The sequence below is a fragment of the Solanum dulcamara genome, chromosome 2 (assembly GCF_947179165.1).
Source record: "Solanum dulcamara chromosome 2, daSolDulc1.2, whole genome shotgun sequence".
Classification (NCBI taxonomy): domain Eukaryota; kingdom Viridiplantae; phylum Streptophyta; class Magnoliopsida; order Solanales; family Solanaceae; genus Solanum; species Solanum dulcamara.
The window spans coordinates 43,782,736-43,806,597 of NC_077238.1; positions in this window are offsets into that span (position 1 = coordinate 43,782,736).

Genomic DNA, 23,862 nt, shown 5'->3' on the forward strand with positions numbered 1-23,862 from the left:
CATCAGCAACTACATTGTCCTTACCCGAATGATAATACACACTCATGTCATAGTCCTTGAGAACTTATAGCCACCTCTTTTGCCTTAGATTGAGGTCCCTTTGGGTGAACACATATTGGAGACTCTTGTGATCGGTGAACACATCCATATGTACCCTATAAAGGTAATTCCTCCAAATCTTTCGAGAAAATACAATAACCGCCAACTCAAGATAATAGGTAGGGTAGTTATGCTCATGTACCTTCAATTGCCTAAAAGAATAAGATATAACCTTGTTGTTTGGTATCAAGACACAACCCAAACCAACCCTTGAAGCATAAAAATACATCCACGAACCCTTATAAGCCTACCGATAGAGTCAATATAGGAGTGGAGGTAAGTCGATCTTTCAGAGTTTGGAAACTCTTTTTATGCTCATCAGTCCATAGGAACTTTGCCTTTTTTGAGTTAATTTTGTCATAGGAGATGAAACAGAAGAAAACCTTTCAACGAACCTCCTATAATACCTGGCTAGACCCAAAAAGATCCTAATGTTCGATGGAGACAATGGTGTAGGTTAATTTCTTACCGCCTCCATTTTATTGCTATCAACCTTGATCCCATCACCGAACACTATCTGACCAAGAAATACCACCTCTTTCACAAAAAATCACATTTATTAAACTTGGAAAACAATTTTCTATCTCTCAAGGTTGGAAGCACAATTCTCATGTGATCCGTATGTTCTTCCGCACCTTGAGAATAAATCAAGATGTCATCAATGAACACCACCACAAAAGTATCAAGGTAGGGTTTAAACACCCTATTCAATAGATCCATAAATACCACCAGTGCATTTGTTAACCCAAATGGCATTACTAAAAACTCAAAGTGACCATATGTTGTTCGAAATGTCATCTTGGAAATGTCACGCTCCCTTACTCTTAATTTATGATAGCTAGATCAGAGATCAATCTTTGAAAAATAAATTGCCCCTTGCAACTCATCAAACAAATCATTTAGCCTAGGGATTGGTGTTTGTTCTTAATGGTCACCTTGTTCAATTAATGATAATTTATGCACTTCCGAAGCGACCCATCCTTCTTCCTTACAAACATCACGGGAGCACCCCATGGTAAAATACTTGGCCTTATGAACCCTTTCTCAAACAAGTTCTTTAATTGTTCCTTCAACTCCTTTAATTCTACTGGGCCATTTGGTAGGGAGGAATACAAATAGGTTGGGTATCGGGGAGGAGATCGATACCAAAATCAACTTCACTTGCAAGAGAGAAATCGGAGAGGTCATTGAGAAATATATTGGGAAAATCATTAATCATGGGAACCGACTCAAGAGATGGACTTTCAAAGTCGACATCCCTAACACATGCAACCCTTAGCAATCACCTTTCATGATTTAAGATAAGAAATGAACCTATCCTTTAATACCGAATCAGGACCCTTCAATTCAAGAATAGACTCATTTAGGAATTAAAACTTGACTCTACGAGTTCTACAATCTATAGAAGCATAAGATACATGCAACCAATCCATGCCACGAATAACATCAAAATATACCATGTCAAGCTCTATGAGATCACAAGAAATAACTTTATGAAAGATAGACACGGAACAACCCTTATAGATCTTTCTAGAAATAACCGACTCACCAATTGGGGTAGACACCAAATAGGGTTCAAATAACATTTCGGGTAACACATCAAACTATTTGCAAGGAATGGAGTAACAAATGACAAATTTTTAGCCAAATCTCATAAGGCATACATGCTAAGGAAAAGACCTTTAATATACTGGTACCAACATTCAGTGCTTCCTCAACCTCCTATCTCCCATGAAAGGCATAACAATGTATGGTGCATTGGCCACTTCCTTGAACTTGTTGACCATGAACAATTTGTCCTTGAGGCCTACCACTACTACCTTTACAATCTATAGATTAGTGACCCTCTTGAAGCATGCAATGGAGTCGGCTAAGCATTCCCCTTTGTGACTCCTTCCACACTTCTTGCAAGCTGAGAAAACTTGAGCACCAACATTCTCCCTTGGAACCTTTGGATTAGCATCCTCACCCTTGTTGAACCTTGGAGGAGGAGCAATGGAACCTTGCCCTACAAATCATTGCCTACCTTGGCCCTTTCCACTACCACTATAACTAGACCTTTGATTGAACCTGCCACCATCAACTCTAGCCTTATTTAACCCTCTTGACCTCTCCCTCAAATTATCTTCCTCAATTTGTTACGCATATGTCATGAGTCTGGAGATTTCCATCTCTTTGACCTATATGGCCATTTTTCATTCCTTGGACACTAAACTAGAAAACCAAAAATGAACTTTCTTATCCTTGCCCTTGGGTCGGAGACCATGAAAGGAGCATACTCAGACAATTTGGTGAATTTAAGGGCATACTCCCTCACACTAATGCCCCCTTAGCTAGGGTTAGTAAACTCTTGGATCCTTGCCTCCCTTAGCTCCAAATGAAAGAAGTGGTCTAAAAAGGCTCCTTTGAATTCTTCATATTCAATGGGTTACATATGTTTATCCCTCTAAAAAACCCATTGCTCATACCAACCTCTTTCCACACCCTTGAGTTTATAGGACACTAGCTTGGCCTTTTTATTTAGAGACACTCCCATGATAGCCATAATTCAATAGACCTTCTCAATAAACTCCATAGGATCCTTATCTACCTTTGAACCATCAAATTCAGGTGGATTCATCCTCTTGAAGTCCCAAATCCTAGAAGCCAGAGTAGGCTCTTGAGAAAGAGGAGGAGGTAAAATTCCTTGGTTAGTTAGATTGGCTACATCTTGGACCAACAAAGTAATGATGTTTCGAAATTTCGCATACGTCACTTCTTCTTCATGATGTGGAACCTCAAGAACTAGAGGAACGTGGTCCTCATCTTCAACCCTTGCCCTAGGTGGGGGTACCCTTTTTAGAGGTAGGATCTAGAAGACAAATATTGATTCATTAGTGAGAGCAAATATTAGGAACACTCTAGGGCATGACACGAATTATGAAAGAAGGGAAAACTTACCTAAACATCCTATAGTCCTGGCATGCTTCACAACCATGAACAAGATCCTATTCGACATGTTATGTTGGACTCCTGGGACCATTCAAAACCTCAATCTCTGATTCCAAGTTAGTCATGACCCAAGCCTGGGGCCTAAATGTGACACAATGGATGAGGAACCTAGAGGTACCTCACCTAACCTCTTAGCATTCATTTAGACTCTCATAGGTGATGCCAATAAATAGTAGAGAAAAATAAAAGGAAAATGGGACTACGGGGGGAAATCATGGAGTAACAATTGTTATCGACTTCAAACTATCATTCTTTTATGTCCAAACATACCTCTACTAGAATACTTGGCGGGGGCTAAGACATATTCCTATATCACCCTCAATCAAAATATAAACAAGTACCATGAAATGTACTCAAAAGTCTTTTCATATTATAATCTAGAAAAAGAAAGAAGTATTCTTCTCAAAATATGGGAACTCACCAATATCATAGCCTTCAATGAATTTAACTAGCCACGTGGAGGTGGAGGTGGAGCAACGCTGACCCCTGCATAGGGATATCATATAGGCAAAAGAATATGTGTTAGTACATTGAATGTACTAAGTATGTAAGTATGAAATTCAATGAAATGTTACAACATTATGAGGTAATATACATAAGTAGATGCATGCATAATCAATCAATAAGAATAACACTTGAAACGTTTATTTTATGGTAAAATAACTGCAACCAACATTTAAGACCATGCAAACTATTACATGGAATCCAATATAACCCCCTATGTTGGCACGAGGAGAGTATTTGTCGGGTAGAGCTCCATCAAACTTCATTCATTTCTTTAATATTTAGGCCTATTTATGGATCCACTAGCCTAAGCCTACAAGGGCTCCTATGTTGTCACATAGTTAATAAGACATGGGGTTGCTTTAAATATTCCCTTATTAAATCCCACCTCAATGCCCCATTCGGTGCTAAGCCAATCCCATGGAATAGTTTAATATAACATAAGAACATAATCATTTACATAGCTTTAGATCATCAAAACATCATTCGATAGAATAGCTCATTAAAAACCTTCATTGATTCATATAAGTGAGAAGTTGCCTTTAACAAGTGGAATTCATCATTCATAATCATTTCCTCATTCTTTCTTTTCATAAGGCTTCTTTGACCATTGACAGTACTTTCATAAACATTCATTTGGAGTCAAAAGCTCTCAATTCAGACTAGGTGGGTTCTATTCAATTTAACTTTCCAATCATTGACATCACAACTAGTCTACATGAGAGTAATGGAATGCATCTATTAAGATATTTTTAAAACAACCCACCAATACAATTTAAAACCCTTTCATGCCTTCAAATAAGGAAATTTGATAAATCAACCATTTCATAAAATTAAGAACCAATATGATGTAAGATTGGTAAATGAACTTTAAATATTCAATAATCTATACATTTGAAAACATAATATGAAAACCTATATAATTGGCCATTTGATATTGAACTAGTAAATTGGAGAAATAATTGGGCTCCATGGGTGAAAGAACCCATGAATGAGACCCACATACCTTGGGGAAATGAATCCCTAATGCAAGCTTTGAAAGTGGAGACTTGAAGACTTAGAATGAAACCCTAGTTTTCCTTGGTGAAGTAGAAGACCTTGAGAGGAGCTTCAGAGGGTAGGGTTTTGAGTCATAGAACTTGAGTAAGAGTAATGAGTTTAGAAAGGCTTAGAGTCCTTTAGATAGGTTAGACTCAATGCCCAAAACAACCTCACTTTTAAAACGTAAGGAAAGACAAAAATACCCTGGAACTGACCCTACGACTCATCCGTACGAATCATAGTAGTCCTTACAACTCATCAAATTGACTCATCCTGCAAGGTCTAAGAAAACCCTGAGGACTAAGTCTCTGAAGTTCTTGTACGACTCGTCTCTATGAGCTCATCCTACAGGGTTTGAGGTACCCTGTGGATTGAGTCTCTAAACATCTTCTATGGATCATTCTTATGAGTCGTTGACTTGAAGATGAGTCATACACTTGAGTCATTCTATATGTTTTTGACAACTTCTAAATCTATACCTCTGAAGTTTTGTGATGAGTCATTTCTAGAGTCGTCTAAACACCTATGAGTTGTAAATTTAACTCGTAAAATTTCCCCTTACTTAGTCAAATTTTGGACCATATTATAAGTCCCACGAGTTAGTCTTATGACTCACTGGAGCTTCTACGACTCATAGGTTGAGTCATAGAACTTGATTGTTTTCTATATTCCAAAATTTTCCTTTGTTTCGACTTCAACTTATGGGGTCTTACAGAAAGAGATGAGGATATAGAGATATCATATTGGCTTCTACTTCCCATGTATCACCCCCAATCTCTTGGTTCCTCCATAACACTTTAACTAAAGTTATTTCCTTGTTGCTCAAATTTGTAACTTGTGGGTCTAAGATCTCAATCAGAACCTTCTCATATCAAAACCTCTCTTTAACTTCGGTGTTGTCCAATGGAAAAATAGAGCTAGGATCACCAAGAATCTTCCTCAACAAGGAAACATGAAACACTGGATGCACAGATGCCAAATTAAACTCATAAGCCACCTTACCAATCCACCTCAAAATCTGAGATGGACCAACATAGCGGGGACTTAGCTTTCCTTTCTTACAAAAATGCATGACACCCTTCATGGGTGAAATTAGAAGTAAACCCAATCATTAACCTCGAATTTGAGTTATCTTATTCTCATATCTGAATAGGACTTTTGTCGGATTTGGGCTATTTTCAATCTTTTTGTGATGTGTCTAACCTTCTCCATAGGCAATCGAGTTACTTCACCTACCTCAAAGCAATCGATAGGAAATCTATTCTGGCTACCATACAAAGCCTCAAATAGAGCCATTTCAATGCTAGAATAATAACTGTTATTATAGGCAAACTCTATCAATGGATAATGATCATCCAAATTTCCTTTAAAATCAATGACACATGCTTTCAACATTTCCTCTAATGTTTAAATGATACGCTCGATCTGAACATCCATCTATGGATGAAAAGTTATACTAAGCTTCACTTAAATACCAAGACCCTTTTGTGAAGATCTCTAAAATTGAGATGTGAAGTGAGTACCTCAATTTTACATGATAGAAAATGGGACACCATGAAGCTTAACCAACTCTCGGAAACACAATCTAGCATAGTCTTTAGCTGTATTTGAAGTCTTATCAGGAAAATAATGAGCCAACTTGGCCATTTGATCAATAATGACCCAAATCAAATCATGTTGCCTATGAGTACGAGGTAAACTAGAAATGAAGTCCATATTCAAGGCTTCCCACTTCCAATTAGGAATATCAATGTCTTGAGCCAAACTTCCCTATTTTTAATCCTCAACCTTCAGTTGTTGACAGTTAAGACACTTAGCCACAAATTCAGCAATATTCCTTTTCATGACATTCCACCAATACACATACCTCAAATCATGATACATCTTTGTGGAACCAGATGTATAGACTACTGCGAACTATGAGCTTCGAACAATATCATATCTTTCAAGACATCAACATTCGAAACACATAATCAGCCTTGATATCTCAACACACCATCTCCCCCTTGGGAGAAAGCCTCAAGGGACTTTTTGGCAACTACTTTCTTCAACTCAACCAAACTGGCATCACTATCTTTCTTTGCCTTTACATCCCCAAAAAGATATGATTTGAAATTATTTTGCACAATAACCCCACCATCCTCAGAACTGACTAATCGAAAACCCAAATGGGCTAATCTAAGCACATCCTTAATTGGCTCTTTCTTCTCATCCTCAATATAAGCAACACTGTTCATGGACAATTTACTCAGAGCATCGGCAACCACATTTTCCTTACCAAGATGGTATAGCACACTCATGTCATAATACATCAACAACTCAAGCCATATCCTTTGTTGAAAGTTCAAATCCTTTTAAGTTAATACATATTGTAAACTCTTTTGATCGGTGAAAGTATCCACATTGATACCACAGAGATAGTGTCTCCACAACTTTAAGGCAAATACCACCACCGCCAACTCCAAGTCTTGAGTTGGATAATTTTTCTCATGAACCTTGGGTTTTCTTGAAGCATAAGCTATCACTTTTACCATTTTCCATTTGAACAAAACCAAGACCAACTTGTGAAGAATCACAATATACAATGATCCCATCAAAACATTTTGATAAAGGAACACATGAGCGTAGGTAAGCCTATGCTTCAACTCTTAGAAGATTTTCTCACATGCCTCAGACCATTGGAACTTCACCTTCTTTTGAGTCAAAGTAGTCAAGGGAGATTCAATGGAAGAGAACATTCCACAAACCATCTATAATAAATGGATAGGCACAACAAAATCTAAATATTGGAAGGACTCAATGCTTTAGGCCATTTCTTAACCGTCTTGGTCTTCTTTGGATCAACCATAATTCCTTCACCAGAGATGATGTGACCCAGGAATATAACTGACCTCAGCCAAAATTCATATTTACTAAAATTTGCATACAACTAACGGTCCTTGAGAATTTGCAACACAATCATCAAATGTTTGGCATGATCTTTCTTACTATAAGAATAGATCAAAATATCATCAATAAAGACAATTACAAACATATCTAAGTATTAGTTGAACACCCTGTTCATTAAATTCATAAAAGTTGCAAGGACATTCGTTAGTAAAAAAGATAAAACCAAAAATTCAAAGTGACCATACCAAGTTATAAATGACATCTTTGGAATGTCACATTCCCTTACTCAGAGTTGATGATAACCCGATCGAAGATCAATCTTTTAAGAGTAACTTGCTCCTTGAAGTTGATCAAACAAGTCATCAATCCTTGGAATGGGATATTTATTATTAATTGTCACTTTTTTCAATTGTTGGTCATCAATATACGTATGGAGAGTGCCATCTTTCTTTCTAACAAAGAGAACCGGAGCACTCCTGGAAAGATACTTGGTCTAATGAAACCCTTATTGATACCAAAGTCTATTTCCCTTTCAGGATGAATACCTTGAGGATCATCGAAGAAAACTTATGAAAACTCATTAATAGTTAGAACTGACTAGAGAGTAGGAGTTTCAGAGTTAGTATTACTAATCTGAACTAGATGATAGATGCAACCTTTGGAAATCATTTTCCAAGTTGTAAGGCATGAAATGAATCGACCCTTAAACACGACATTACTACCTTTCCATTTTAGGACTGGCTCATTAGGAAATTGAAACTTAACCATAGAGGTTTTATAATATGTAGAGGTATAACATGCAGAAACCCAATCTATACAAAGAATAACATCAAATTCGATCATATAAAGTTACATAAGATCAACGGAGGTGACTTTATGAAAAAATGAAACTAGACACTTTCTATAAACTATTTTAGCCATAACTGAATGGCCAATGGGAGTATAGACCGAAAAAGGCTCTAGTAAGATCTTGGGACTAACAATGAATGTCATAGAAAAATATGGAGTAATAAATGATAGAGTATCACCCAAATCTAATAATACATAAACATCAAAGTCAAAGACTTTCAACATCAACGTGACCACATCGAAAGACTCCTCAACTTCTTGCCTAGCTTGAAGGACATAGATCCTATATTGGCATAGGCCACCACCTTGTGGAATTTGTCCACCTTGAGGATGCCCTTTTTCCCTTGTTAAGACACTCAAAAATCTTGTGCTTCATGTTACTGCATTTAAATCATGCACCTATTCCAACCAAATATTTACCTCCATGATTTCTCCTACACTTGTTTCACTTAGGAAAAGTAGATCCACTACACCACCTTGTGCCTTAGGATTTGAGACCCTATCTTTGTCAAACCTTTGCCCCGAAGCTTATGACAAACCTTGTCCTTGAAACCTTTGGCCTTGTTGGAAATGATCACTACCACCACCGGATTTGTTGTGAGAGAACTCACCTTCAAACTAAGGCCTCTTAGACTCCCTTAAACTCCTCTCCTTATGCTTTTCTCCTTCAATTTTGATCGATATAAGTCATGAGCCTAGAGATATCCATCTCATTAATGAGCATAGTGGTTCAGCATTCCTTCATAACCTATCCCAACACTGCCTAAATAAACTTACTCATTCAGGAACAAGAGTCGGCTACCAATAATGGAGCATACTTAGACAACTTCATGAACTTGAGGGAATACTCCCTCACACTCATGTTTCCTTGATTGAGGTTTATGAATTCCAACACCTTCGCCTCCCTTAACTCAAGTGGGATGAAGTGATTAAGAAATATAACTTTGAACTTTCCCAACCTATGGGATCCTCTTCAACCCTTTTGGCTTTTTATTGGCTATACTATACTTTATCAACACCTTTGGGTTGGTAGGCCGCTAACTTTGCCTTTTTCTTTGAAGACACTCCCATAATTTCTATGATTTTGTACAACTTATCAACAAAGTCTTAAGGATCCTTATTGATCGTGGATCCATGAAATTTGGGAGGGTTAATCCTTGTGACATATCTAACTTTTGAAGCCAGAGTATTCACAATTTGAGGAGAATCTACCCCTTGATTCACTTGAGTAGTCACGGCTTGGGCTCGCATTTGAAAATTCGCTCGGAACTCTGTATTAGTCACTTGATCATTCAAAGAGTCTTTCGGAGATTGTTTCTCCTCTCCCTCAATATTCCTTTGGATGGGGTATCTTCATGGAGGCATGATTCTGTAATCACAAAGAGAAAGCATTAGAGGAGGAAACCTTAGAGTTCGACTCTATAGAATAATTAAATCATGAAAGAAGTTAAGTGTTTTTAAGACACCTTATAGACTCATATTCATTGATGTAGCATGCTTCACACTAATGAGAAATAATCTACTTGATGCATCAGGTTAGACTCCCTAAGACAGTAGAACCTTGTGCTCTAATAGCAAGTTTATCATAACCCGGCCTAGGGCCTAGCTATAACACGGTGATTAGAAACCTGAAGGACCCCAAACAAGACTTTTAGCATAACATTCAAGAGAATACATAAGATAAATGAAATAAATAAATAAGGATCAAAGATACAGAAGAATAATCTCAATATAAAGCATAATTCTCAAAATGTGAAATAAGTGACAGCATCGACTCTAATGAACATCTAGAATGCCTCTACTAGTCTAGATGGGGGAATAAGACAATCTCCTATATCACCAAATATAAAAGGTAAAAGGAGTCATAAACTTATAAGAAATAAAATGTATCATCCTCGAAATATGAGGACTCACCAATAGTACAATTGTGCTAACTCTAGCCACGAACAGAAGGAAAATGAATGTGCTCTCCATACCCTACATTATGATACAATGTAGAAAAAAGTATGTGTTAGTACATGTAATGCACTAAGTTTATGAGAATATGCATGAACAATAAATATTGTACACAATCAATATGAACCATCGGATGCAACACCAATATCATTAAAAGCATGAGTAAATTATGAAAATGTTAAAACATTTATATCATTTGTCAATACATCAAGTCATCATAATAATCATAAGAACTTAAATATGTGGAAGATAATTGTAAGTGACATTAAGACCACGCGATTTATTATATGGGATCCGATGATCCCCACATTATGAAGGAAAGAGGCTACATGCCAAGGTAGGCCACATCCAATTATTAGAATCATGTGCTATATGTGGATCCACTAGCTAGGTCATAGTGTCAAACCTATAGTGGCAACGTAGTTTAAGAGATTAGAGTTTCTACTAGGACTTAGGTCGAGCCCCCAACTCAAATTCCACTTGATGCTAAGTCAATCATCCCATGGAATACATAACATATCATAATATTAAAATCATACTTGTCATATTCATAAGCTTCTCTAATCATCATTCATAGAAACTTGTTCATCGGAATAGCTCATTATCATGTGATTCAAGTAATATAGGTGTAGGCCTTCCATCATTATGAATATTTTTTCATAAAAATATCAGTAGAGTCTTAAGTCACCTTCATCGTCAAGGATCTTAAGTCACTCTTTCATTAGAGTCTTGAGTTATCTGCAAGGATCTCAAGTCACCCTTTCTCATAAATTTACTTGAAACATCATTAAAACATTATTCATAATCTTTCATAAGACATTCATAAACTTCTTTGCATAAAGCATTTTAGAACTCGTTTATAAATCTTACATTAAAATAACTTAAAAATCAAGATCATATCTCATAAATCATACTTGGAACTACCATATAGCATAGGTCATTGAAATTTAACTTAAAATCATGCAATATGATGTGAATTATGCATACTTAGTCTAATGGCATTAAAATATATCATAATCGAGAAGACCCAATGCAAATCATGAAATTAGGGCTTTTAATTCAAGAAATAATATGAGAATTGAGAAGAAATCTTTGGGATTCCGTGGGTGAAAGGAACCCATGGATAAAGTCACACATACCTTGACATTGATGAGCCCTAAATTGAAGAAAATTAAACCTTCACCTTGGAGGGATTCCCTTGGATTGCTTGAGAAGGAAGAATACTTTTGAGAGAAAACTTGAGAGAGAGGGTTTTGTGATTTTTTAGAGTTATGTTGAGAATCAGAGCTTAAGAAGACTTTAGGGTAGTTAATAGGTAATAATATATTCCAAAAAACTGTCAACATTCATTAATGAAATATAGAAAAAAACAAAATAACCCCATTAAATCTGAAAATTGGGGCTACATGGAGGACCCACCACTGTCCGTTAACTTCACCACTGCTAGTGGTGGTGTCTATGGTGAATGCTTTGAACTTGGAGGAAATATAGATTCTACAGGACCTCTATTACGGAGACCATAAAGTCTGTAAAGGTAACCACGGCCAGTGGTGAGGGTTGTGGTGAGGATCCTCATAGGAGGATTTGCAGAGGTGACCACCACATAACCCACCATAGTCTGTAAAGGGCAATACGACCTTTCATGGTGGGGATGTTGTCCCTACCTTGGAATGGTTTCTGAGGGTCTCAAGGGAGGTGTCACAAAGGAGGTTTGTGGTGCTCACCACGACCCATAGTCCCTCTCGTGGACCCTTCCCTGCATGGTATGGGGCTCTAAAATCCACCATGGTGTCACACCACAAACCGTGGTGCTGAATAAGGCTTGTGGTGCTAAATATGGCCTGTAATGGCCTTCGTAGTCATCACTTGATGCTAAAGGTGAGTTTTTCTAGAAATTTATCTTTTGATCCTCCTTTTAAGAATTTCTAACTTCCGGGGTCTTACACTTATTCATGGAAAACTCATTTTAAAATCCTGAATCTCTTACAGTTTCTTCATCAATCGCTTGTTCCTTCTTGCTCTTATTTTTTACTAGCAATATCAAAAAACTCCATGTAAAAAGAATAGAAAAGTGCACAGAAGTTTGAATCTAAAAATCAATCAAAGACAATTATTAACTAGTCCCTAGCAATGAAACCATTTTTGATGAACGCTCAACTATGTCTCATATTTCAAAGCATGGGTAATTATTTATAAAATAATACTCAACGTGTAGGTTAAGGTCGAATCATAGGATTGGCAGATGGGACTCTTCTTTAATTGATTCAACAACTCAAGCAAATTAGCAATTATAGTTCTTAACAAGCATGAATATATAAAAGTGTGGGGGGTTAAGCTAATAAATACAATTTATCACTATCAAGTACTAAAAAGAGGGAATTGGCACAAATTTGTTATAAAGATTGGAAAGAAAAAGGGGTGTGTGTATAACTATTTAGGTTTCAACTCGAATAGGACAAAATTAAACGCAACAAAAGAGAATGGTACATGGATAGCATTTAGTCTAGTCTATGCTTTGATATTCTCCCAAACTATCAAAGGTATGTCGCTCGGTTTCTTTCGAATATCACTACCTTTCAAATAAAACACAAAATATTGTTTGAGTAGATGGACTATCCCTAGCTGACATCAATAAATGAGAAAGTACTCAGATTATCCTGTCCCTGACTCAATCCCATAGAGTAGTTTCAAAAATTCCTCACTATTGTGTCTTACCCAACTATATTTTGCTTTCCCAAGCCAAAATAGGTAAGATATCCCAATTAGAGAAGATTAATGAAAATCCATTCAGAGTTTTACACCCCAATCTAGCATGCACACCTCAAGCTAAGGATTTAGCTACTCATAAAATAAGGAATAAAGATAATACTCATAAAGGAAATATTCACTCCAAGATAAAATGATGAACAAAATCTAAATATAAACTTTGGATGATACAAATTTGTAGGGTTCTTTGTCTACAAGCTAAGGGTTCTTCACTATGACTATGAATGTTTTATCTCTCTAGATTCTTTTTATCTACTCTCTACAATAAGTAAATTGGATAATGATAATAATTGTACATAATTGCATAAATCCCTATTTTGGTAATTTGGAACTTTCCAAAGGAAGCACTAATTTTCATAATTGTATTTTTGGCCTATCAGCTTCACATCAAGACTTGCGTTTGATCGACAGAATGTCAATCCGTCATTGTAAGATGTGAGTCACTTCTTCGCTTCAACCTTCAGTGTTTACAAGAGCTTTGTACTAAGACCGGCGATTATTGCACTGCACTAAATTTAGCATAAGTACTGGACAACCTTCTCTAGTCCAGCCAGTGTTTAGACAGCGAGACATCGGTCAGTTTCTGCGAGGTGCCAGTTTTTTTGCCAGTTCACTTTAGTGGTTTTTAGCTCCAAATCTTTAGAACTTGCTTTTTCTAAGAATTTATTGCAAATAAGAGAACTAGGGCCTAAAACCCCTTAAATTAAATTAAAATATTATAAAAATTCATGAATTTTAGTCCAATGAGTCAATAAAATACCAGCTTATCATTGGCTCATTTTCTACGAAATAGAACAACTTATACGGCTGAAGATTATGCCAAGTTATATATTCGAGAGGTAGTTCAACTTCACGATGTTCCAATTTCTATAATTTCAAATAAGGGTGTTGAATTCACAATAATTTTTGGAGGTCTTTGATACACCCTAATTACACCTCTGGTTAAAAAGTATAACAGTATCATTGTCAAATATGAAACCCAATTAAGTTGGGGTCGAATCCAATAAGGAATAAGACAAAAATAAAGTTGTATGTGAATATTTTACTATTAATTGCTTATTTATAGAAAAACAGAATTTTGGGGGAAAGGTTATCTTTTGATATTAATTTGTAGTATGTAACCTCAACAAATTATTCAAAATAGAGAAATCAATTAAGAGAGTAATCAGGGTTGCGTTCATCATGCATCATGATTAACTTTAGGTAATTTCGATAATAAATCTTCTAGTGTTAGGAAAGAAAGATTGTCAAGTATAATGTTTCATTCAAGAGTTTTTCAACATAATTGAATGAGTATCACTTCTATTCTTTTGAACTACAAGTATTGGCAATATGATTCTTGACAATAGTCTAAGTTGGTTAACCTTGTAGAAACATTAACTATTAGATAAGTTTTAGAATTCCCGAATAATCAGTGTTCATTCCTTTTTTTGGATTTATACACTTTTACTCAACTGATTTAAACCTAAGATAGCTTCTAATGTTTGCAACCATTAGAAATTGATTTATATGAAAGAATTAACAATGTATACATTTGAACTGTATATTTGTACCATAAATCACCGTGATGATATAGAATTTTCATAGATCACACGACCTCTAGTTATGGGGTTTAGCCAATCATAGTGTTGGAAACATCCAAAAATATATATTCATTAAATAAGAATAACTTACAAAAGAAGACAATCAACCAAGATTTGAATTTCAATCCAAGTTAATCTCCCAATAATTTCAAAAGTATTGTACATTATCACATCATTCTTTGCTAAAATTAATGAAGATAAAGTAGGGATTTTGCCAAGACCATAAAGACGGTGATAAAGGGTCATAGATATAGTAGTTTTAGTGGTACTTCATCTCGAGGCAGGGATTTCATAAGTAGAGGTCATCAGTACTAGATTCCTGTGACACTACACACTTATGATAGTGGTTATACCACTTACAATGTTAAAGTAGTTAGAATATAGGGCATGTATCTCAAGTTTCTCCCTCCGGGTTCTTATATTATGGTAGACACTTTTGTTGGTTTGGACCATCTCATCATCGTATGTCGTACATAACATGCTATGATTTTGGAGAACTGGTTCATTTTGCTAGAACTTATTCCAGTTACTAATATAATGGGCCAAATCAAGCTTCTCAAGTGTAGGACCGTTGGGCACCAATACCGCCAGCTAGATAAGGTATACAAAATAGTAGAGGTGGTTCTCAGGTTTCTATGGGTAGAGCTCAGATAATTCAAAAGGTAGTCATGGATAGTATTGGGGTAAACGTGGCAATTGATATTTGTTTTTGGGTAGACTGTGGTTGAGGCTTCATATATAGTTATTACAGGTACTATTTTAGTTTGTCATCATCCGACCTCAAATTTATTTTATCCAGGATCTCCTTATTCTTATGAGTATTCTTATTTCCCTATGTACCAAGATGTGATGTGTGATTTCCTAGTAGTATCTATACATGTTTCTAAACTATATGTGATTTATTAGTAGTGGATTGATTGTCAATCCAGTACTGTGACCTTATTGGGGGTATGATACATAGGTAGATAATCATTCTAGATACGGTGAACTTTGATGTGATTTTCGATGTGAATTGGTTATCTTCTTATCATGTTATCTTGTACTGAACACTAAGATTATTAATTTAATTATGCCTTATATTCCTCATTTGTTATGCTAGGGTATTGTTATCCTTACAACAAAGAAGGTGATATTATTTTTAGAGCAAAGAGGATGATAAATAAGGGGTGTCTGGCTTACATAGAACACATTGGGGAAACTAGTGTCGCCACTCCCTCACTTGAGTCAGTTCATGTGGTGAGTGAGTTTTTTGAGGTTTTTCTGACAGACTTACCATGTATTCCACCAGAACACAATTGATTTTTGGATAGATCTTTAGCCCTGCACTCAACCCATTTTCATTCTCCCCAATAGGATGACACTGATGGGGTTGAAGGAATTGAAAGTCAAATTATAAGATTTTTTGAGTAAGGAGTTCATTAGGTGAGTGTTTTCCTTTAGGGTGATCTTATTCTATTTGTGAATAAGAAGGCTAGTACTATAAAAATGTGCATTGATTATCGTTAGTTGAACAAGGTGACTATCAATAATAAGTATTTGATACTGTGTATTCATAATTTATTTGATTTTCTCTAGTGCGATTCATTATTCTCAATGATTGACTTCAGATCAGACTACCATGAGTTAAATATCAGGGTTCCAAATATTTCTAAAACTACCTTTAGGATTCTTTATGGTCATCTGATTAGGTTCACACAACCTACTCACCAACTGTGTTGTGATAAGTAGAAGATTATTCTTAAGAAAAAATTTGGTAAGAGCTTACATCTTATAAAGATATTAGGCTGATCAACATGAAGTTGATTCTTGGGGGAAAATTGCAACATGAGTGCACATGCGATTACAAAGATATAATTATGATTTTCTATAAAAGGGTGAAATTGTTGAGCCATGATTCATGATCTAGAAAATAGTTATCTAGGGAGAGACATGAGCTAGAGAGCTATGTGTTAGGCTAACAATATGAAGTTCTTATATTTCTATGAGCTTCGAAGAGAAATAAGCTAACCATTTCATTAAAAAGAAATACATTGTTAGGTACTTCACTAGTTTCATCCACTTCATTATTTTGGATATAAATAATTTTAATTGGTACAAATGGAGTTCGAACCAAGTTTTTGACTTTACAAATTGGCATGGATAAAGAAAAAAATACACAATTGAAATAAATAGTAGAAATAAGCAGTCATTGTATTTAAAGAAGTTTTTATAATATAAAAGTGGGATAAAATTTTCATTACATATTAACTCAAAGAATGAAGAAATACACAATTGGAAAAACAAATTATTCTATAAGACTGTGACAATTGACTATTTGAAAACTAGCCTACTTGGGAGTTGATTTTTCAATTTTCCATTCCCACGCACCTAAAACTATCTTTGCTACCTTAGCGACTAGGATAAATAATTTTAACTATACAAGTTTACGGGGTTAACTAAAAAGGGAGAGGTAGAAAAATAGCCACTTCCAAGACTAACTATAACATTTAGACACAAATCTTAAAAATTTAGGTGTATAGACACCTTTTATGACATCATCCATTTGACTCCAAAAATGTGCAAGACAAACACTCAAGTCCTTTAAAATATACTTTGGTCCCCCCTCATTCATCCAACAAAATGAGAATTATCCTTATTCATAATAAAATAATCCCAAAAGTGACTAAACTTTTCAAGAAGAAGCCCAGAAAGGGGCTCCCATTTTGTAGCTGATTTTGCTGATTTCGGCAACTTTTCTAGCCATATTTTCTTTATCATAAGTGAAATCATCATCATCTTACTCATTTCTTCCATTTCATCCCATTTTCTTCAAGAATCTTCAAAAAATGTCTTTCCCGCTATTTTTTGAAGCATGAGAAGCCCTCCAAAATTACTTCGTAACTGGTTAGGAGAAATATTGTAGTAGTTTAGAAGTATTATAAATGTCTTTACTTCATTGCATGAGATCAATTTAAGATGATCTTATTCATTCCCATTTATTTTTGGATTTCGTACTGGCCATCGATTGTTAAAGACCGATATCAAACTCTATTATTTATCAGTGCAGTCTATAATGGAAGTAGTTGAATTTTCTGTTGCTGGTGGTGATTATATAGGAGTATGGGAGGAGACTCCCAAAAGATAGAATTAGAAATATTTTAGTATGACGATAGTGCCCATTGTGTTGCATCATAATGGTTCATATGATGATATGATTGCAAGCGTAGTTGTGGCCAGTGAGATAGCCTGTGAACCAAGCAACTTGGTGATTAGCTATCAAATGAATTGGAGGGGAAAAGTATATTCCACATTCATAAACAATGATAATCATGTGGGCTTGTACATATTGGACATTGTTGGTGATCACTCTAGGCCTATATTGATGATAAAGGTCAGTGTGAGGCCTCTAATTATACAAACAAATTCATTTAATAACGACGATGATAATTTAGTTGAAAATAAGAGCTTGGGTGATTATCCAAAGGAGAGATTGGGTAATCATTCCAATGAGAGCTTGTGTGATGATTCAACGAATATGTATGATGATCCAATGGATAGGGAAGATTAACCAATAGATGAGGAATATCCCAAATATCTTGAAAAAATGCACAGAGAGCAGGGATTAGGATCACAACCCAACCATTCCTTCTTCGATGGAACTAATTTATATATAAATCAAATATTCAGTAGCAAGAGTGGGCTAAAATTGTTATTAGCTGAAGTGGCCGCGAGAAAGTCCTTTGATTTTATTGCAGTGAAGAGTTGTACTAAATACTTAAAGGTGAAATATGTATCTTATATTTTTGGGTAAATGTTGTAGGTGAGGAGTGCTCGGATAGATTTCATAGCTACAAGTACGTTGGCATTCACTGTTGCAGTGTTGAACATACCAATAGAAGTAATAGAAAAATCTCGACAAAAGTCATTGCATCGACTTTGTGTGAATCTATATTATGATGGCAAGGGTCCAAATGTTAAAGAGATTTAGAGGGTTATTTTTAATTATTTTCATAGTAGTCCAAGTTATTGGAATGTTGGAAGGGAGGTGTGATTGCCAACAAAATGGTCTGAGGGATAGCGAAACATGGGTATTCATGTTTACCGACATTTTTCCTACATGATTGAAACTCTTAATGTAAGTTCTAGGTATTCTATCATGGTAAAAGGGGATAGTCATAGGTTCATGTATTACTTCTTAGCCTTTGGTGCTTTCATTAGGGGATTCGCCTACATGAGAAAGATAATTGCATTCACGGGCTAATGTGTCACATATTTACGACACTTTTGATACTTAAAATGGTGAATTAGTGTGTGTTACAAGTATGTTTCTGTAGATTTGATGTACTTTTTGTTCATTTTATAAGAAAACTAAGTTGCGTATGAGTTTGAATGATTTTTTAGGATGTGATGCACTTTTGCTTAGTAGTAGGGACTGCGAGTGACACTATGGACTATAGTGCCTTGTACAAGTTGTAGTGGCAGGTGTGATGCTGATACGAGTGAAGTTGTAAGTGTAGAAGTTTTGGACAAGTTAAACTCCACAGGACCCATCACAGGCCTTGAAGTCCACTATAGGACATGATCAGGCTCGTGAAGGATGGTTGATGGAAGATTGAAACTGGCAAAGGAAATCACTACGGACCCTAGTATAGGGCATACTAAGGACCATAAGATGTGGTACTTGCCCATGAAGAAGTGAAAGCCCACATACTGGTAGAGCTAAGTCCAATACCACAGAGCATGACCATAGGGCATGAAGGCCAGTACGAACCATGGTGCATGGGCATGAACTCTGCCAACTTAAGTTTTTTCTAGTTGGTTTAGGAGTAGATTTTGTACTTCTGTAAATACTGGAATTTGTTTCATTTTTGGGATTACGTGTTTTATTAGTTTTTTCATATTGTGAACATTGTGATAGCAACTTTGATTACTTTTCAAGATCAAACATGCAATCTAATTGATTCTTCGTTCTTGATTTTGTTTTCATCTTGTGATTCGAGGTTTACTTTTCTATTAATGTAAGTGTTATTTTTGAATGCAATAATAATTCTTGATTTATTCATTGCGCTTATGAGTAGATAAACCCCATAGCTAGGGTTGTGGGAACCATGGCATAATAATTAAGTAGGCAAATGTATAGGTGATTATTGGTAAGTGTTTAGCATTGCATTGTTGTTATCTTTGCCTTGCTTTCTTTTTAACGAGTGCATGCGTTAAAACATACATGTATTCATTACTTACTTGGGATACGTGTATTGATTAGGTAAAGATAACTACAACAGAGATTCGAGGCATAAGCTTCGTCTAAGAACTTAAGCCCGAGAGGAGATAGTTTTCTGACATCCAAAGCAAGGGTTAGTTGGTAATACAGTCTAAGACCAAGAGGAGATGAGTGAAATACATTTAACAGGGCTGGGAGGCATTTAGATGTACATAACTTTCTAGATTTTGTATGTGACGCACTAATACGATATCATCAATACTTAACGACTACTGACTTACATGTCATGGGGAACACAGTCCTAGTTACCATCTTATATTGTTAACAATCTGAAGTTGTTTGTGAACTTTTATTTATTGAAACAATAAATCCACCATTTACTTTACGCATGTTAATTATTTGGAAATATTGACTACAATTGAAAATAAGTTCTAGTAGACCTATTTCCTCCGCATTCCCTATGCATTCGACCCCAACCTAGTTGGGTTCTATATTTGATAGTGACTGTTTTATACTTCATTGAAGTATAAGTTTTGGCGTATCAATTTTTGGTGCCATTTGCTGGGGAATACGGCTTTGAAATATTGTATTAGTATTTAGTTTGATTTGTAGTCGTATTTCCTAATGTTATTTTTGTTTCTTCTTTTTTGTTTATACAGGGTACAGTTTAGTGCATGTCATCACTCGAATAAGGGTGAACCATTGCTCCCTTACAATCTTGAGCCCCATAAATCGATTAGAAAGATTAATGCACAGGAGCACGAGGCCCATAGGTTGAGAGAGCTTATAGAAGTTCAAGGTAGAGGCAATTATGGTAATAATGACAATCTTGGGATGAAGAGGATGATATGGAAGATGCACCCCTGCATAGTCCACCTATGAATGAGATAAAGCGTAGAAGAGACCCATTGATTTTACTCTGGAGGATCAAGATCCAGACATGGAGGTAGTTGGAGACACTGGACAATAGTTATTCCTCCATTATCACCAAGCATGAAGTTCACCATCACTAGCACCACGTGTTATCTCTTGAACTTGAAAGGACTATTTAAAGGATCGTCTGGAGAAGAGGCACATCAACATTTGATGAAATTCATTGCTATATGCAAAACATGTGACATCTCTGGGTTTAGCCAAACTGCAATTTGCCTGCAACTATTTCCATTGTCTCTATCCGGGGAGGCAATCAAGTGTCTAGATGAGCACCCACATGACTCAATTACAAATTAAAAAGAACTAAAGGAAGCTTTCCCATAGAGGTTCTTTCCACCTATAAGAAAGCTTCAAATCAAGGATGAGATCAATGAACATAAGAAGCTCCCTCATGAAGCATTACATGATTCATGGTTGAGATTTACTCAAAAGCTAAAACAGTGTCCAAATCATAATCTCACGGATGAGCATTTGATGGAGATATTCTATAGATCGTACAACTTTGAACTAGGCCAATAGTTGATCAAGTTTGCAGTGGATCGCTCATGTCCAAACCCATCATGAAAGCGTCAGCAATCATGGATCATTATTCAAAGACTAGTGGGGCTTGGCACACCAAAGATTCTGAGGTTAGAGGTCTTGGCTATACTTTCGAGAAGTCGGTTGTGCAGAGAAGGAAAGAAGAGGAGTGTGATCAAGATATGGCTAACATTAAGACCCAGATGGATTCACTTACTAAGAGCTTGCTATCTGGAGGTGCTGAGAAAGTAAATGAAGTTATAGGTGCAAACAGGTATAACGAGCTAGAGATAGATTTTGAGGAGGAAACTAAATACTTGAACAATCGAGGGGTTTTTGGAATAACAATTCTGGAAATCAAGGTCAAAAATTTTAGAAGGATGGATTATGATAGAGATGGTAACCATAATCAAGGAAACTGGAAAAGCAAAGACACTGTTATACCCCGCACTTTTGTACCTTGAAATGTGTTCCTAACCTTCTTGAAAGTGGCCATGTGACCCCTACTCTCTATAAAATTATCAAACTCTAAGAAAAGGAGGATGATATACCCCATAATAAGGAAGATTTGAAATAGGACTATAGGAATTCGGAAGGAGTTGGAGGCCAAGTAATGGGTCGTAGGACTCAATCTATTTGTGTAAGCCACCAACTTGGATGTCCTACATAATTAAGCTACTTGAGTACATGTCGATCTTAAGTAGCAAAGAATACATAGGCTCTTAAAGTAAGATGAGATTACGAACCCACAAAAAAGAAGCAAGCAGGTGACAAGTAGGTGACATACCTACTTGGGCTAAGTAGGTGCCTCACCCACTTGGGGTGGACCCCACACTGCCATATGGCAGCTTTGGATTGGCCGCATGGTTGAGGTGGCACCCTAGGGGGCTGCCATGTGTCACCTCTAGGGGCTTCCATGTGTCACACCCAAATAAAGGATATATATGGTTAATCTTATGACTAAGCTTTCATTTTCAACATTTTGGACTTAGAGAAGTTGAGAGAAAACTTAAGGGATAGAAGAGAGAGTCACGGCAGCCACAAGAACAAGGTAAGCCCTCCGATTTTGTTCCATTATTTAATTATTTAAGGTATCCTACAGTTACATAACGGTGTTTAATCGCGTAAATTGAATTTTTGGGGCAGCAAGATAGGGCGACAAAGAGCCCATCAGTTTTCAATACGTTAAGGAGCTTTCAAGGGGAATTTTAAGCAAGGTAAGGTTTGATTCTCTCCTCCCACATTTGGGAAATGTTTAAGAATGCTATGTGTGTGTAAACATGAGTTGGAGACGTGAAAATATGGATGTTACGGCTGAAGCAAGAGGCAGGTCGTGTAGGGACTGTTTTGACGTATTCTAGTGGCTTAAAATGTAACTAGTGTCGTTGTTATTGTAATGTCATATTGGGAATTGTTTTATGGTGTTTCAGGGATGGAAACTTGTCTAAATATGGGTATAAGTTCTGCTGATTTCAGCCACATGACACCCCATTTCGTGTGGTTAAGATTTTATGAAATAAATATCGAAAACCATATTTTGGAGTCATAGTTTTGAGCGGGTTGTTTGGTACTTGTTTGGTGTGATGTTGAGGTGGTATAATTGTGTATTGGATGCTGGTTGTTTTTTTTGGTTTTATGTACTAATTGAAAATGTAATGGGAAGTTCGGATAGGGCAAGTTATAGAGGAGATGCTGCCCGGATTTCGTTAACTTCTAACTAACTAATAGACTTGTCGAGACTAGTCAAGAAAGGCGAATAAGGAATTGATTTCTATGGGGGCTTAGTTGTGGATTTAGAAGCTTGAAAGTTAAAAGTTATTAATATTAGTATTACTTGTGTGTTAAATAGGTCCAGAGGACGACGAGACAAGTCGGGTTAAAAGCAGTCAATAAGAGGTATGTAAAGCTAACAGTTCCTTCTTTTGGCATTTCTTTGGCATAAGTATGTAAAGCTTATTCTTTCTCTTGGCATATTCTGACATAAGTATATAAAGCTAATCTTCCTTTTTGGCATGGTTTTAGGAAACAAGTATATGACCTTTATATGATTCCAAGGAAGTTCCTATTCATAGAGATGCTAGGATGGCCAACTTCTTGATTTTCTAAAGGATATTTTATCATGCCTAGATACGTGTATATGATTCCAAAAGTTCTATTTGGATATAACTCATATTGATATTCAAAAGGTACTTGATACGACCTTTATCTTGATTTTTGAATAATAGCACATTTTGTTAACTCCATCGAGTCTTAAAAATGATTTAAAGTGCATTTAGTTTCTCACTACTGAACTCATGGATGCCTTAATGCTTCCTTCACCGAGCTCGAGTCAGGTTTTGTTATCATGCGTACTTCTCTGCATTGTTCGACGTGCCCCAATGTGAGGGGGAAGGTATGACCTGTACATGGGTTTTGTAGAGTTATGATGTGCCATCTACACATATGATATGATATGATCTGATATGATATGATTTGTTATGGAGATATTCTCTACTCTGGAATTATGATGTACTGTGGCGCTAGTGACGGGGT